General features: G+C 39.6%; 1 protein-coding gene across 4 annotated transcripts in view; it reads right to left on the bottom strand.

Moving 5' to 3' along the window:
- The window catches only part of ADAMTSL1 (ADAMTS like 1), a 1,118,714-nt gene that overhangs the window by 478,754 nt on the left and 623,104 nt on the right, over positions 1-16,856 (bottom strand). The window lies entirely within an intron of this gene.

Here is a 16,856-nt window from a genome sequence, read left to right as displayed (position 1 = left end):
GGCCTCTTTGTGCATGCTACCTTACACAATAGGAAAACTGTCTTCTCATTATGCATCACAATCCTTCCTTTCTGTTTTTGTCTCTCTCTCACATACACACACATGTTGTTGTGCAGTCGGTCAGTTGTGTCCAACTCTTTGCGACCCCATGGACTGCAGCAAACCAGGCGTTCCGGTCCATCACCAACTCCTGGAGTTTACTCAAACTCACGTCCATTGAGACAGAGATGCCATCCAATCATCTTGAACTCTGTCGTCCCCTTCTCCTCCTGCCTTCAATCCTTCCCAGAATCAGGGTCTTTTCTCAGTTGGCTCTTTTGCATCAAGTGGCCAAAGCGCATTCACAATTTAAAAGTGCACTCACATCAACTATATGAGTTATTGGAACTGGTACAGTGTCTTTATTTTGGGCTCCTGAGTTTTTGTTTGTTTGTTTTTTTTTTTTTTGAGGTGGAGAGGGGTCTGTATCTTTAACAGACAATCCCCTAACAGGTGAGAGGTGTTTAGAATCTTTTAAATATTCAATTGGATAAGTGGCTATCATATTCAAATCACCTGGGAGTTCAAGAAAAATTGCCATGTCTGGACCTGAACCCAGACCATCTGATGTGAATCTCTTGTGGCTGGGAGATAGCGGCTGCCCAGACATTTTAGTTCTCAGTTCCTAGGGTGATTTGGTTGTAGGAGAGGATAGAACCCTGAATTATAATCTTCCTGTATAAGCATTTGCGAGTGAACTCACAGTTTGGATTTTTCGAACCAAACTTATCCTTGTTCTGTTTTATATTCCCTGGTTTCAACAGACTCCAGACCTCCTCTTGTTCATTAAAAAGAAATCCTAGCTTTCCTTCTTAGCCCCTTTCTTTGAGATTTCATGGGAGGACTCAAGTTACCAGGTAAAGCTGTCAGTGGCTTTGAATCCAGGAAAGATAAAAGCTTGGTTTCTCAGAAAGAGATAGAAAACTTCAGCCTTGTAGGAAGGGAGTATTGGTACCTTCTGATGTTTATTAGGCACTTGCTACATGTGTTAGGTATTGGCTAAGTAGGTTGCATGGCTCATTTGATTAAATTTCACAATAATCCTTTGAGGTGATGCTATCATTGGTCCCTGTTTCAAAGATTCAGTAACTGAGACACAAAATAATAGGAAGGTTGCACGGGTGGAGCCAGGATTTGAGTCCAAGCAGGCAATTGGCCTCAAGAGTTCCTACTGTCAACACTACACCAGTGAGTTTCACACTGATGTTTATCAGGATCACCTGGAAAGGTAAAAACACACAGACAGAGGCTCAGGTCCGCTGAAGAAGGAGTAGCCTGGGCCTTCTAAATTTTAACAAGTGCTCAGCTGATTCTGATATTGAGCAAAGCCACTGCATTATACTAATGCTATATTGCTTACAGATAAGAAAACTGAGGTACATTTAGATGAAGAAGAAAAGAGAGCTTCAGTAAAAGGGCTTTGACCTTTTTACAGGATGGAAGTTGAGTTGAGTTCAGGGTACAAACTCTCAGTGTCTCAGACCAGCACGCAAAGACAGGAGCCATCTGCCTCAGAGGACTGCGAACAGGAAGGGGTAGGGTCTGTAATCCTTTTCTGTAACTGAATCTCAAGCTTCGCTCCCATCAGTGAGATGCTGGAAAGACCCTGGTCCACTAAACCACTGATTCCAAAGATGCTACAGATTGAAGTCACGCTATTCTATGTACCATTAAGAAGAAAGAGACAAACCCATTAAACTGTGACCTGCTATCAAAAATAAGACGCAAAGTTTCTGAAATCAGAAAAAGTTGTGTTATCTTGGAGTTGATGAAATACGGTACAAGCGGTGAACTCTAATAAACTTGGTGCTGAAACCATGGAAATCACTCAGCAAGTTGGGAGGTTCCTGCTGACAGAGTCCAAATAACATAGTTCCAACAACAGGGAAAAGAGTCTGTGCTGCATATTTTAATATAATTTGTTTTCTATAAGAATTGAGTCCACGTACAGTATAAGTAGAGGAATTCAGACCATCATTTAGGTTTTAGTGCTCAGTTTTCTTATCTATACAAGAGGTAGTAAGACATAGAAACAAGAAGCACAGTACCTGGCACATAGAAAGACAGTGAAAAATCACATTTTCCCCCTTTGCTAAGCAGGACAAGACTTCTGTGCTGTTTGCATTCAAGTTGGGGGAAGGAGGAAGGAACGTAAAAGTAGTAAATGTTGAAAATTAGAATTAAAGTCAGAAGGACCATATGATTTAAAACATAAATACCTGTTTGATGCTGTTCCAAAGCAAATCTACTTTATGAGGTGAGGCCAAGCTATAATCAATTGTGTACCAATGCTGAGTAAATTGGAGACTATTCCTCATTAGGAGAAGAAGAAATGATATACCCACAGAATTCCAATGCCTGATGAAAAATCTGACGCCTTAGCAACTGGATTCATAAAGAAAAAATAAAGAGAATATAATTATGTGACATTTTACTCATACTTTCTTTAATAAAACTTGTGGTTTTTTTTTTTCAGTCACATTACAAAATGATGAATTGATGAATTTCAGATATGGTTTGATTTTTTTCTCCCTGAAGACTACAATTACTATTCCATCAGGGCAGTTAACTTAAATTTAGACCCTGAAAGTAACATCTTTTACTGGAGTTTCAGTTGCTTTCAAAGGGAACTCCACATGTGGAGCCCATTTTAGATCATGTGGAGCACTGTGGCAAAGGGGAAAGAGATCTTTGCTGGCTTGCCATGGGAAGATTCATGACTGTGACACAAATCTGAAGAGCTGAAGGAGGCACCGTTTGGTGAGAAAATAGATAAATAACCACACACGGGACAACACTGCCATCTCGGACGACAGTAATTACCCCAAGGTACAAAAATGCCTCCCCATGATGACCTTTGTGTCACTCAAGGGAGGATCATAAAGCTTTCCAAGTAGTGCCGGAGTGTTCCTTTGAAATAGCCTCTATGTGTTTGGAAAGGTTCACTGAGAGTGAATAAAGGGTTAAGTCACAGCAGTGTGGCAATCTCTTCAGAAAGGATGGACCTGAGTTCTCTTTCCTCGGAGAGTGACAGAAAGTTCTTCAGGATTTAGAGAATGAGATGTTTGTTGCTCTGGAAGTCCTTTTATAATACAGGGAGAAAAAAAAAAAAAAACACCAAACCTCTGTAGGTCACAGTTTTAAACAGGGAGGCCATGAATAAAACGATCTGCTCCTTCACACACGACTTCTGCATCACAGTGGAGCACCTACTCAGTGTCAGGCTGCAGGCTGTCTGCTGAGCAGGGGCACCTAAACAGCCCGAGCACACAGCTGGTATTTGAAGAGCCTCTGAGTCCAGAGGACCACAGGCTCTACTATATCGAGGCTCTACTATACAGCTGGATCTTCCCCCCTCTTTTCCATCACTGGGGTTACTGCTGTCTTCGTGGCTTCTCACGAGTGGTGTCATAATCAAGCGGCCTTTCAGCCTCCATTTTCAGGGCTTCAGCACTGTGTGTGGCCAGCATAGATGTCTTTCGAAAACACAATCCTGGGACAAAGCTCCTGGGCATGGCATGCAAGTCCTTGCAGGACCAGCTATGTTTCAGCCACTGGGATTCACTCACTGCTCCTTAGACTCAGCTTCCTTTTTCCTTCCACTGTGCCTCTGCCCACGCAGGTCCCTCTGCCTAATGCCCCGTTCTCTCTCTTGTCTACCTGGTGAACTTCTATTCCTAAGACCTTCTTTAGTAGCATTTTTGTTTTTGTTTGGCTGTACCTTGTGGCATATGGGATCTTAGTTCCCTGACCAGAGATTGGAATGGAAACAGGGAGTCAGTGAACCACCAGGGAAGTCCCATCACACGACTCACTTTAAATGTCTTGTAAGTCACCCTCAGTGATCCACTTCAAGTCAGACTGATTTTCTGCCTATCACAGTGACTGGAGCATTGCAGATTATAAATGCCAGCTCCCTGCTCCCATAGCATCTTTTATCCACCACTCAGCCTCAGTCTGTCATCCTTTTAAAACTTTGTTTAGCATCTGTGAGCTTCCTGTGTCTCATTCATCTCTGTGTTCCAAGGAAAGTGTCTGGCTTAGGGCAGGTCAGTCTAATGAAGACTTTCACTGGCGTGAAGAACAAGGAGAGTGATAAGGGCCCTGGTTAGATTTCCATAGAACTAAATGTGTTTAGTTTCTCTTCTGCAGTTATATACTTGGAACTTTGGGCTTGTTCAAATAACCTTTCATTTCTTCCACTGATGATGACACAAAATGGTATTGTTAGGACAAGAGTGAACTGTACCTGTGTTTGAAGCTGCACTCTGTAACTGCTAGCTGAGTGACCTAAAACAAGTTATTTAACCTCTCTGTGCCTCAGTTTCCTCATCTGCAAAATGGGAAAAGTAACTGTAGTGACTTCCTAATGTTGTTATGACAATTAGATAATTTAATATGTGAAAAGTACATCTCACACTAAAGCAAGCATTCTCTGTACTAGTAACTATTTTTAACTTATGAAATTTAGCTGCTAGAACTTTGTTTTATTAATGTCCTTACTTAATTCAAACATTAGAAACTTTATTCTCCATATTTCCTGCCTACTTGCAAACATAATTTTATTTCCTTTTGAAATTTTAATGGCCTATGACATCCACAATCTGGAAATCAGTTCTTTCAATTACCTAGACCTCTAAAATGGACACAGAGGACTGGGTTTGAGTCCCAGCACTGTCAAATTGAAGTTACCAATTAGCAAACAACCAGGGGCAAGAAGGCCCCTCTTGGATTAAGGCAGGTTGGGGCTGGTCATAGGGACATGGCAGTTCAGTTCAGTTCAGTCATTTAGTCATGTCCAACTCTTTGTGACCCCATAGACTGCAGCATGGACAGGCTTCCCTGTCCATCAACTCCCAGAGCTTACTCAACCTCATGTCCATTGAGTCAGTAATGCCATTCAACCATCTCATCGTCTGTCAACCCCTTCTCCTCCTGCCTTCAATCTTTCCCAGCATCGGGGTCTTTTCAAATGAGTCAGTTCTTCGCATCAGGTGGCCAAAGTACTGGAGTTTCAGCTTCAGCATCAGTCCTTCCAATAAATATTCAGGACTGATTTCCTTTAGGATGGACTGTTTGGATCTCCTTCCAGTCCAAGGGACTCTCAAGAGTCTTTTCCAATACCACAGTTCAAAAGCATCAATTCTTTGGTGCTCAGCTTTTCGTATAGTCCAACTCTCACATCCATACGTGACTACTGGAAAAACCATAGCTTTGACTAGACGGACCTTTGTTGGCAAAGTAATGTCTCCGCTTTTGAATATGCTATCTAAGTTGGTCATAGCTTTTCTTCCAAAGAGCAGGCATGTTCTAATTTCATTACTGCTGTCACCATCTGCAGTGATTTTGGAGCCCCCCAAAATGGTCTCTCACTATTTCCATTGTTTCCCCATCTATTTACCATGACTTAGTTTTCTGAATGTTGAACTTTAAGCCAATTTTTTCACTCTCCTCTTTCACTTTCATCAAGAGGCTCTTTAGTGCTTCTTCCCTTTCTGCCATAAGGGTGGTGTCATCTCCATATCTGAGGTTATTGATATTTTTCCTGGCAATCTTGATTCTAGCTTGTGCTTCGTCCAGCCCAGCATTTCTCATGATGTACTCTGCATAGAAGTTAAATAAGCAGGGACAATATACAGCCTTGACTCCTTTCCAAATCTGGAGCCAGTCTGTTGTTCCATGTCCAGTTCTAACTGTTGCTTCTTGACCTGCATACAGCTTTTTCAGAAGGCATATCAGGTGGCCTAGTATTCCCATCTCTTTCAGAATTTTCCACAGTTTGTGGTGATCTATACAGTCAAAGGCTTTAGCATAGTCAATAAAGCAGACGTAGATATTTTTCTGGAACTCTCTTGCTTTTTCTATGATCCAGTGGATGTTGGCACTTTGATCTCTGGTTCCTCTGCCTTTTCTAAATCTAGCTTGAACATGTGGAAGTTCATGGTTCGTGTCCCGTTGAAGCCTGGCTTGGAGGATTTTGAGCATTACTTTGCTAGCATGTGAGATGAGTGCAATTGTGCAGTAGTTGAACATTTTTTGGCATTGCCTTTCTGTGGGATTGGAATGAAAACTGACCTTTTTCAGTTCTGTGGCCACTGCTGAGTTTTCCAAATTTGCTGGCATATTGAGTGCAGCACTTTCACAGCATCATCTTTCAGGGTTTGAACTAGAAATTCCAGCTCAACTGGAATTCCATCCCCTCCACTAGCTTTGTTAGTGATGCTTCCTAAGAGCCACTTGACTTCACATTCCAGGATGTCTGGCTCTAGGTGAGTGATCACACCATTGTGGTTATCTGGTTCATGAAGATCTTTTTGTATAATTCTGAGTATTCTTGCTACCTCTTCTTAATATCTTTTGCTTCTCTTAGGTGCATACCATTTCTGTCCTTTATTGTACCTATCTTTGCATGAAATATTCCCTTGATATCTATAATTGTCTTGAAGAGATCTCTAGCCTTTCCCATTCTATTGTTTTCCTCTATTTCTTTGCATTGCTCACTGAGGAAGTCTTTCTTATCTCTCCTTGCTATTCTTTGGAATTCCAGATTCAATTGGGTATATCTTTCCTTTTCTCCTTTGCCTTTCACTTCTTTTCTCAACTATTTTTAAGCCCTCCTCAGACAGCCATGTTTGCTTTTTTCATTTCTTTTTCTTGGAGATGCTCTCTATCTCTGCCTCCTGTACAATGTCACAAACCTCTGTCCATAGTTCTTCAGGCACTCTGTCTATCATATCTAATCCCTTGAATCTATTTGTCACTTCCACGGTATAATTGTAAGAGATTTGATTTAGGTCATACCTGAATGGTCTAGTGGTTTTCTCTACTTCCTTCAATTTATGTCTAAATTTGGCAATTAGGAGTTCATGATCTGAGTGACAGTCAGCTCCTGGTCTTGTCAGAGGTACTAGAAAATCAGAACCCCTACTGATAGAGAGCTGAGAACATGCTGGGTGGTCACCAGGTGATGCTCAAAGATTTCTAAAGGGCTTTTACACTAATGGTTTCCACAGAGCAAGCTAAACCTTTTGAGGAAAGAAGTCTATTGTCATTAGTGCTCTATATGCTGTGATTGGCCTTTTATTCACTTGAATGATGGGCTGGTATAAAGGTTTCCCTCCTTAAGCATATGGCTAAAATGGAAAAGACAGGTGTTTATGGATCACATAAACAAAGACACAGTCATACACTCATTAAGTTTTGGTTTCAGTATGACTGAAAAAGAGCATCCCGGGGCAGGAGGTGGGGGGAGACGGGGACAGAAGGCACAACTCAAGAAGTGACCTTAAATACATACTTTCAGAGTTTTAGAGTTTTTTTTAATACATTCTTCTTGGAATCACTATAAATAATGAATTGATGTGTCTGTTTCTTTAGGCAGAGACTTCCTTACATCAGCAATAGTTAAATATACAGTTTAAAGAAAATAATACCATGACAGCAACATAAAACCAATGGAATGTACTGGCCAATTAATTCCTGTCCTCCTTCCCAATCTCAAATCCTTTCTGATATTACATGTAAGTAGACGCATCTTTAGAACCATGTCTGTTTTGTTCGAGACAATATACCCTGTGCCCAGCACAGTCAGGCATATATAGCAGGCTCTCAGTGAATTTAGTATTTTGCACTGGAGGATGGGAAGGAAGCTAAATCTTCTTGGAGACCTTCTATGTGCAAGGTCCCCCAAGAAGTTATTTTCACATATATATCACCATTGTGTATTTCACATTCACATTGTTCATTAATACGAAAAAAAGAGAAATGAATCTTATTGGGTTGGCCAAAAAGTTCATCTGGGTTTTCTGTGAGATGATATGGAAAAACCTGAATGAAAATTTTGGCCAACCCAGTATGTTGTACAACTAGGGCAAGAAATAAACTTCAGTCCCCTCTTTTCAGCAGGTCACCCCAACATATATAAACCAACAATAATCCTTGAGTTTTCACTCAAAATTATTTTCCATCAGCTTCACGGCTTCCTTGGCTTCTGTTGCACCGCACATCTACCGAGGTGGCATTTCAGCACCTCACCTTCTCTACCCAGGCTGGCTCAGCTGACTCATATGAAGGTCATCTAGCGTCATATGGTATCATAGAAAGTGACCTCTTTCTCAAAGGAGTATGGACTCAAAGGAAAGAGATCCAGATTCCAGGCTCTGGATTCTACCTACTAGGTGTTCCTGGCAAATAAATCTCCAATCTCTTTGCAAATATTTATATTTTAAATTCAATTCTGTGAAATCAAAGGGCTGGAATAGGTGATTAATTCATTTATTTGAACAGCAAACTTACACTGAACACCTTGTGTATGTCAAACTCTTTGTTTCACACTAGGGATATACAGATATCCAAGACATAATAAAACCAAAGTCTTGCCTTCAAAGAGATCCCAGTCAACTGAGGTCAAATTTTATGCTACCTCAAAAATTCTTTTTAACTTGAAAACACAATAAATCTATGTCCTGGGAATCCAAATGTCAGTTAAATTCACTCTGTAACAGTAATCTCAAAGCATGTTTGTTATCTTAGACTGGGTACAAGCCCCAAAGTAAAAGTAAAAATATATGTGGTACCTAGTCTCAATGCCAAACGGTTATAATAACTAGAATAAAAGAAAAAAAAAAAAGAAAACCAGACTATTTCTAAAAAAGCTTTCCTCTAAATCTCACTTCAGCACCTGAACAGTAGGAGTTCTTATTGTTTCCATTACCCTTTTTCACTTCTGGTTCTATCGATGAAGTACAATGTTTGAACAACACTCTGGTAGACTTGAAATGGTGGTGTAGGCTGAGAAATCAGACACCCTACCATACCTTACTAAGGGAACAAAGTAGGTATATTTATTTTATTGGACAGTTTGAATTTATTATAGGTTGCTCGTAATTTCCTGTCTCATTTCGTTAGTGCTCTTGGGATTTATGCCAGGATGTCTTAGGTTATCGCACTCCTTTCCTCCTTCATTGCAACACTTATGCCAACAGACTGACTTGACTTAGAGAAAGTCCCCAGACAAAAATTGAAGGAGAAAATACCCAAAGGTTTAGTTGGAGAATGGCAGAAGCTTTGGGAAAAAATCTGAAAAAGCAATGAAGATGAAAATGGAAACTCTGTGAAAATTAATGTAGTGTAGAATTGGCGAACATACCACTTATTTCTTTAAACAAATAGAAGAAAGAACCTGCTTATGAGGGTGCACCCAAATAATTCACAGGTGGTGAAACTATTAGAGTCCTGCAATTTCTTGCCTCAGAAGTGGAATAAATCTTCACAATTATAAATGCCATATGCTCACACGTGACTTCTCTGCTATTCCCTTTCTCTGAACTATCCATACCCCCCCTTCTATGCACGAGGCCTTTTGGATTTTGTTGTAATCACCTTATTTTAATAGGAACTGTAGATAAAAATCTAGTGAGGTTGGGAGATGCAACCTACTATACTCATTGCACTTACAGAAATGTAATTCCAAATGGAATATGCTTATTTTTGCCTGGATTTTGGTTACTATAAAATAGCACAATGGAGTGGAAACTACATAAGAATGAAGTCTGTCATCATGATGCCCCAGTGATAGTGGGCAGATGACAACTCTTTAGATATTGGTCACACTTAATTACTGATAATTTTCACAATGATAAAAAATTTACTTTGAGAAAAGTTTTTTTCCCAGGGAATTTATCTTAACTAAGACACTATTATGTGTGTACTGCTACACAAGTACATATTCTGGACTATAGTAACTGGACAAAAATTTTACTGACTGATAATATTCATAAGATAATATATTAATAATCTGTGGGAAGCCATTCACATCTAAGATAATACATTGATAATCTATGGGAAGTCATAATTCACATTTACCCAGATGAGGGGATTAAACAGCCAGCGTCTAAGTAGGGAGAGGACTGCAAAATGAACCATCTTGTGGGGTAACTGAAAATCATTATATCCATAACAAAGCTTTTGCTTACAGAAGAGTTTTTTGAAAATTAAAAAACAAAAAACAAACAAGCAAAAAAACTCTGACAACAGAATGTCCAGTGCACTACCAAGCTCCTCATTACAAGGACTGCCTTAAACTGTCTTCCATGGAACCTGGCTCTGTGTTGGGCATATAGCTGATGATAGAAAAGTGATTTTCACATGAATTAAAGTAACCACCCAAAGTTTTCTATTCCTTTGGAGACGACAAAAACACTTAATGCTCTGTTTTCCTCTCACGGTGTCCCAGAGAGTTAGGTGGGATGGACTCTTTCATGACACTTGGACACTTTCTAGAAAAATGTATCCAAGTAGGTTGAGACTAGGTGTACTCAAGAAGTGTGTTTTACTTTATGTTACTGTGTGAAACGTTTGTGTGTATGTGTGTGTGTGAGGCTGTTCCCCTTTCTGTCCTCATCTACTCCTTTGCTTCCTGACCTCTCTCTTTGGAGCTACATCAGTTGTGCCTCCGTCTTTGCCTTCGCCTTGCATCTGTGAGGGTCGGTGTTCTGTCACGTGTGTGATCCTGTTCTATTCCATGAGATTACGACTGTTGACCACGACGTGCCTTCCCCTCACCCCTTATTTCTTACTGCTCACTGCACTCCTGTTTGGAGAAGGACATGGAGGACTTTCCTGGTGGTCTAGTGGTTGGGAGTCTACCTGCCAGTGAAAGGGACACAGGTTCGACCTCTGGTCTGGGAAGACCCCACATGCTGTGGAGCAACAAAGCCCAGGAGCCACAACTACTGGGCCTGTGTTCAAGAGCCTGAGTGCCACAAGGACTGAACCCACTACTGAACCACACCTAGAGCTAGTGCTCCACAACAAGAGAAGTCACCACAAGGAGAAGCCCGCACACTGAACAAAAGTAACCCCCACTAGCCGCAACGAGAGCCCACATGCAGCAAGAAAGATCCAATGCAGCCAAAAATAATTAAAGAAAAAAGACATGGACCCATTTTCCTACTTTACCACATACCCTCAAGTATTTTAGAGCGCTCTAAGTACGTAATAAGTCACAAACCACAGAGATTAAACCACTATCAGGGTGATATGGCATCTCCTTATTTTAACTTTCCCATACAAAAAAATGAAAAGTGATATTAGTACTATTTGTAAGCATGCATGCCGTCTAAATATAAAGCATATGCTATTTAAGAAGGTTATCAGTATAACAAACAACACATTCCCCCAAATCTCAGTGTTTAAAACAACAAAGGTTTATTGTTTGCTCAAGGTTAAATAATGAACATTCACAAATGCAGTTCTGTGAGTGTCACTGTAGGGCTCTGCCGCATGCAGTCATTCAGGGATGAGGCCTTACATTTGGTGCCTTTACTGTTTTCTAGAGTCTTGAAGTTTTTGCTCGATTCTCTGCATCCAGCAGGTGTATAAAGAGAGTTCTTACTTATTTGGAGGATTACATGGATGACATCAGGCCTAGAAGTGCCATATATCATTTCAAATGAGATTCCATTGACTAGAACTCAATCATGATAGAACAACTAATTACAGACAAAGCTGGGAAAGAAAGTTTATCTTTGTGCCCAGCAGTGGAAAGAAATGAATTTTGGTGATTCCATAATATTATCGCTGCTGCTGCTGCTGCTGCTGCTAAGTCGCTTCAGTCGTGTCCAACTCTGTGCGACCCCATAGATGACAGTCCACCAGGCTCCCCCATCCCTGGGATTCTCCAGGCAAGAATACTGGAATGGGTTGCCATTTCCTTCTCCAATGCATGAAAGTGAAAAGTCAAAGTGAAGTCGCTCAGTCGTGTTTGACTCTTAGTGACCCCATGGACTGCAGCCCACCAGGCTCCTCCGTCCATGGGATTTTCCAGGCAAGAGTACTGGAGTGGGGTGCCATCGCCTTTTCCATTATCTCTGCTACAATGAGCAATTATAACTACCTTCTGGTTCTATAAAACTGTGGCTAATGTGTCATTTTTTTCCTTGAGAACTAAATGGATTACAAAAAGATATGAAAGGTGCAAATTTCATTCTAACGCTAAAAAAGGACTGTCATTCAATTGTTTTTCATTGGGTGAAGAGAAAGAAAGCAAAATATTTAACTTCTCTTTTGAATGTATTAGGTTTACTGATTTGGTCTTGCTAAAACCAGGATTGATGAAATTCCTCCCATGTGAAATGGACGTTCACATGTTCCCCTTGCTACTTGTACTGCATGCTTTTCTCATATTTTCTTACCAAATTATTCTTATTCATTCATTTACTCACTCATTCAACAACCTTTACTGAGACCAGGTATTCTGATAAAGGTAGGAGGAACAAGTCACTTCTGCTGTCATCCACAACTTTGTTGATGAAGATGGAAACATAAGCACAATGTAAGAAGTCAATGACAGAAATAAATACAAGGAAGCACAAGACTAGAAGCAATTACATTTTAAAATACTATTGAGAATACAATGAATTACGTATGCCTCTGACAAATAATTACTAAATGCTGACTATACATTGATGGAATTTAGGGTGGGGTAGTCAAACAAAAAACATAGAGTCTGGGATGAATCGAGAGAGTAGCATTGAAATATATATACCACCCTGTATACAATAGATAGTGAATTGGAAGCTGCTATAAAGCTCAGGAAGCTCAGCTCGCCTTTCTCTAGAGCAATGGGATGAGGGGGTGTGGGAGGGAGGCTCAAGGGGGAGAGGATACACACACATACACACACACACACACACATATACACACACATACTTATGGCTGATTGGCATTGTTGTACAGCAGAAACCAACACAATATTATAAAGAAATCATCTTCCAGTTAAAAAAAATACTCAAGAGAAACACTGTAATCTTCAGCTTTAAAAAAGAAATTATGGTTTTTCTTCAAATGAAGATTACAGGGGTTTCTGAGATAAGATATATTTCTATGACTGGAAGAGAGACTCTTAACAAGTATAGGAAAATATTCTAATTGATTTATAAATACTGAGCTTCTGAAAATACAACAAACAAACAGCCAGAGGTCACTGTTGGCTGCAGACTACTATCATTGAGACATCTTCTTGACATGGCCAGAAGACTGCTCGACATGCTGGGTGCTCCCAGCTAGCTATTCGACGTAGTTTTTCATCTTGAAGTCTGGGACTTGGGGAGATTTAGTCATTTATTTTTGAGCTCATGGAAAGAAGGGGCTGATAGCAACAGCTTACCCAGTTAACAGGCAGGCTCCCCACACAGCTGTGCTGGCCTATTTCAATTAGATCCTTTCGGACTTACATCACCTCTGCTATGCCTAAGCATAGGCCTAAGCTGCTCGTGAGCTTGTCCTGCCAATCAAGCCAAAATTCAACCACATGGTATGGCTTTTATGATGCTGACAAAGATGAACTTGTCTCATTCTGGTGAAAACACAAAGTTTGAAGCCAGCTCTCTAGATAAAGAAAATCAGTACAAACAGCAAGACTCTCAAACTGGAGTTAGACACATTTTCCTGTGATTATCTCAACATGCTTCACCAGTAGGTTATAGTCAAGGAATGCTGTCACTCAAGAAAACACTATGATTCTCTAGCTAACGAAGAGCTTACTTCCGAGTCACTCTACTCAGGAGACCGCAAGAAACAATAGAACGTGCACAATGAGAGAAGGGCAGAAAGAAACTTATTCCCAGTGAGACTTGGAGCCTGAAATAGACAAAATAAAAGCAGAGCTGTCACTTCACAAAAGAAATTGGACAGCATATATGAAGTTAGGAAACCCTGAATATATTGAGAATTAGGGAGAACCGTATGAGTCTCTCTACATCCTTTGCTCTCTGAATTTAGTTCACAAACAGTTATGATGCCTGTACTATCCAAGATATTCTAGTAGGTACTGTAGGAGATGCAGAAATTCACAGGACACTGCATTTTTTTTCTGAAAGAGTTTAAAATTATATTTTGATTAAGCCATAATAAAGGGGAGAACCAAAATAGCAGACCATGTCTCATGCAAACATAAATCCTGTGCAAAACGTGCCAACAAAATGGGCTTAAAAATGAATAGCAAGAACAGGGGTTATCTACACTTCACTGATTAAAACTACACATACCCCGATTTTAATTTTGTTTTAAAGATGTAAGAATGAACTCTGTACACTCCTAAGTTTGAGTAATTGCCTCTCCCACGGTCTGCTAGAGATTCACTTTCCATTTTATCCACACATATATGTAAAGAGGAATCAACATATAGGTAAAGAGTATTCAACACTCCTATGAATGCACAAATACATTCATTTATTCATTCTCTCTCTTTCAAAAGCCTTTAAAATATCTGCAGTCTTTCAAGGAAAACCTCGCCTGGAGTGAAATGATTCTTTTTTAGTTCACTAGTGACTACTATTGGACACACTTCCCTCAGCTTATATGAAGCTCTAGAACTGGTTCAGATGAAAATAATAATGGAGACTGGAAAGTGGCTCTGAAACAGATTGAAATGCTAAAACAGGAGAAAACAGAAATGAAGCTGACTATGTCTAGATAAGAAACGACTCAAAAACATGAAGTAAACAATGTTTAAAGAAATGCCTCATTACATTCTCCAGGTTACTTGAAATATCTTTGAGTTTGATTTAAGGACAATGTAGGCATCAGAGTAAGAAATAGATGTAAATAGTTACAGAAAGGTACTTGTGCATGCATGCACACATATATACACACTATTGGAGCAGGCCACAGTCTGCTATAAATAAGGGACTTAACATTCATTCCACAAGCTAATGGTGCTATCACCATCCAAGATAGATCCACTTAGATAATAGTGGAGGAGAGTGCCAGACCAACCGAAGGGAATGGGCTATTGTGTTTGACTAGTTTCCATGTATAAATTAGTACAGAGAAAAAAAGAAATTTAACAGAAAAACACATGTACTTTATTATAATTCTGAGTGTTACCCTTGCAACTCCCACAATAGCAGGCGAAACAGCTTAAAACCACTTAAAAGAAACAAAAAGCAAATGCAAATTTGATTAAATGCCTTTCTGACAAGAAGAGATTTGACTTCAAGTTTGGATGGACACATATGTCAATGGCCGGTCATGGTTTTCCCCCACATTCCTTTTGAACTAAACAATTGGGACAAAGGAGGGAGCAGGGAAAAGGGGAGCAGGATGAGGAGATGGGGAATGTGGGGTTTTGTGGCTTAATCTGACCTGAATGTCAGAATAAAATCCCTTGCCCAGCACTACTGTCCTACTGTGTGCATAGTACAATAGCAGTCTATGATGTCTGAGCTTTGCATGTAAACATGAGTGGTAACCAAAAATAGATATAAAAGACACAGGGACTTCATTGTGTTTTGAAGTAGAAACCGGGCTTTGCTACTAAACAAACAGACTATTTTCCATTAAGTAAAAAGTGAGCTTTAAAAATTGCTTAAATTAATTCTAAGATCAGACAGACTCTTAAAATGTATCAAACAGTTATAAGAAAAATAAGCCACCCAGCTCCATTTCTAGATCCTCACTGAAGGTGGAGCTGAAAATGTCATACTTCCGGTTCAACTCCTGATCACATTTCAGGTCACTTTCTCTTGGGCCAATAACTTACTTTCGGCTCCAAAGCTACATGGGACAGTGAATGAGCAAGTGTGACAAGTGTCCATAATGTTGCACACATCTTTAGTGGCCAAGATGAAGCAAAAGCCTAAATACCTCCAGTAAAGACTTGAGACCAACCTATGTCATTGCTTCCATCACTACTAAACATTTTGTGACCATAGTACAAACCAAACAAGTCATTTTCTCTCCATTATTTCCCTTCTGAGTTCAAATATAAGCTTGCATCCTTATCTGCAGAATGGGTTTAACAACGCCTTATTTGCAAGATTATTGTGAGAATTCACTGCAATGCTTTTCAAACAACTGACCTTATGTTTGACACATTCAGACAAACAATATATGGGCAGGTACTACTAACATTGTTACTCTGTACAGGGATATATCTTGGCACTCACCAGACAGTTCTTTCTTTTCTGGCCTAACTTTCAAAATCCCAATTGATTTAAATGTAGGCATAAAACAAGCCTGGGTTTTATTTCCTTTTATCCTCACAGTATAATTATTGTAATTTAAACCAAAGATGTTTTATGTTTTAAATCTGAAATAAGCAAATGCTCCTTTTATCCACATACATGTCATTATATGCTCAAACACATATATGAATATTAAAAATATCAAAGAGAAATATATTGCACTTACCAAGTGGGCAGTGAAAAGAATCTATTCCTGAGTGGGCAAGTTTTCCAAAGTATAATGAGATCATACCTCTATACGAAGATATCAAAAAGTACTGTGTACTGGTAATTTTGCTTCATGATGTAATTAAATGGGAAAATAACCTATGCTTTCAAAAATTCACAAAGAAGGAAAGACGAGGCAAACTAATGGTGTGTATTTAAGTAACACGTCCCATATGGAAAAAATGAGACACCTTTCATAAATTGCTTGCCCCACTAGTCATAAAGCACACCTAAACATTCTGCTTTTTATATTCCTCAGAACAGCCCAAAACTTACAGTCCATTCATGCTTAAAATTCAGTTTGCCTTTAAATTTCTATGAGCACTTGAAAATATATTTCTGTATTTCCAGCTTTTGCAACGTAGCATTATGACTTCTTGGCTATAATGATGCAAATAAGAAGTGGGAATGTTAACATATTTAATCACTGTCTGATGAGCTGTTAAGCCTTCCTGGAGTTTTAAAATTTATGCTAAATAGCTTGCTTCCCTCCTTCAAAATTACAGTGCAGATCAAATTTTTCAGAGTCTAATCAGAACAAACATTCCTTCATCTTCGATGAATCAATGTGACCTATACGTG

The sequence above is a fragment of the Ovis aries genome, chromosome 2 (assembly GCF_016772045.2).
Source record: "Ovis aries strain OAR_USU_Benz2616 breed Rambouillet chromosome 2, ARS-UI_Ramb_v3.0, whole genome shotgun sequence".
NCBI classification, from domain to species: domain Eukaryota; kingdom Metazoa; phylum Chordata; class Mammalia; order Artiodactyla; family Bovidae; genus Ovis; species Ovis aries.
This window is presented reverse-complemented; position numbering and strand designations above follow the sequence as displayed.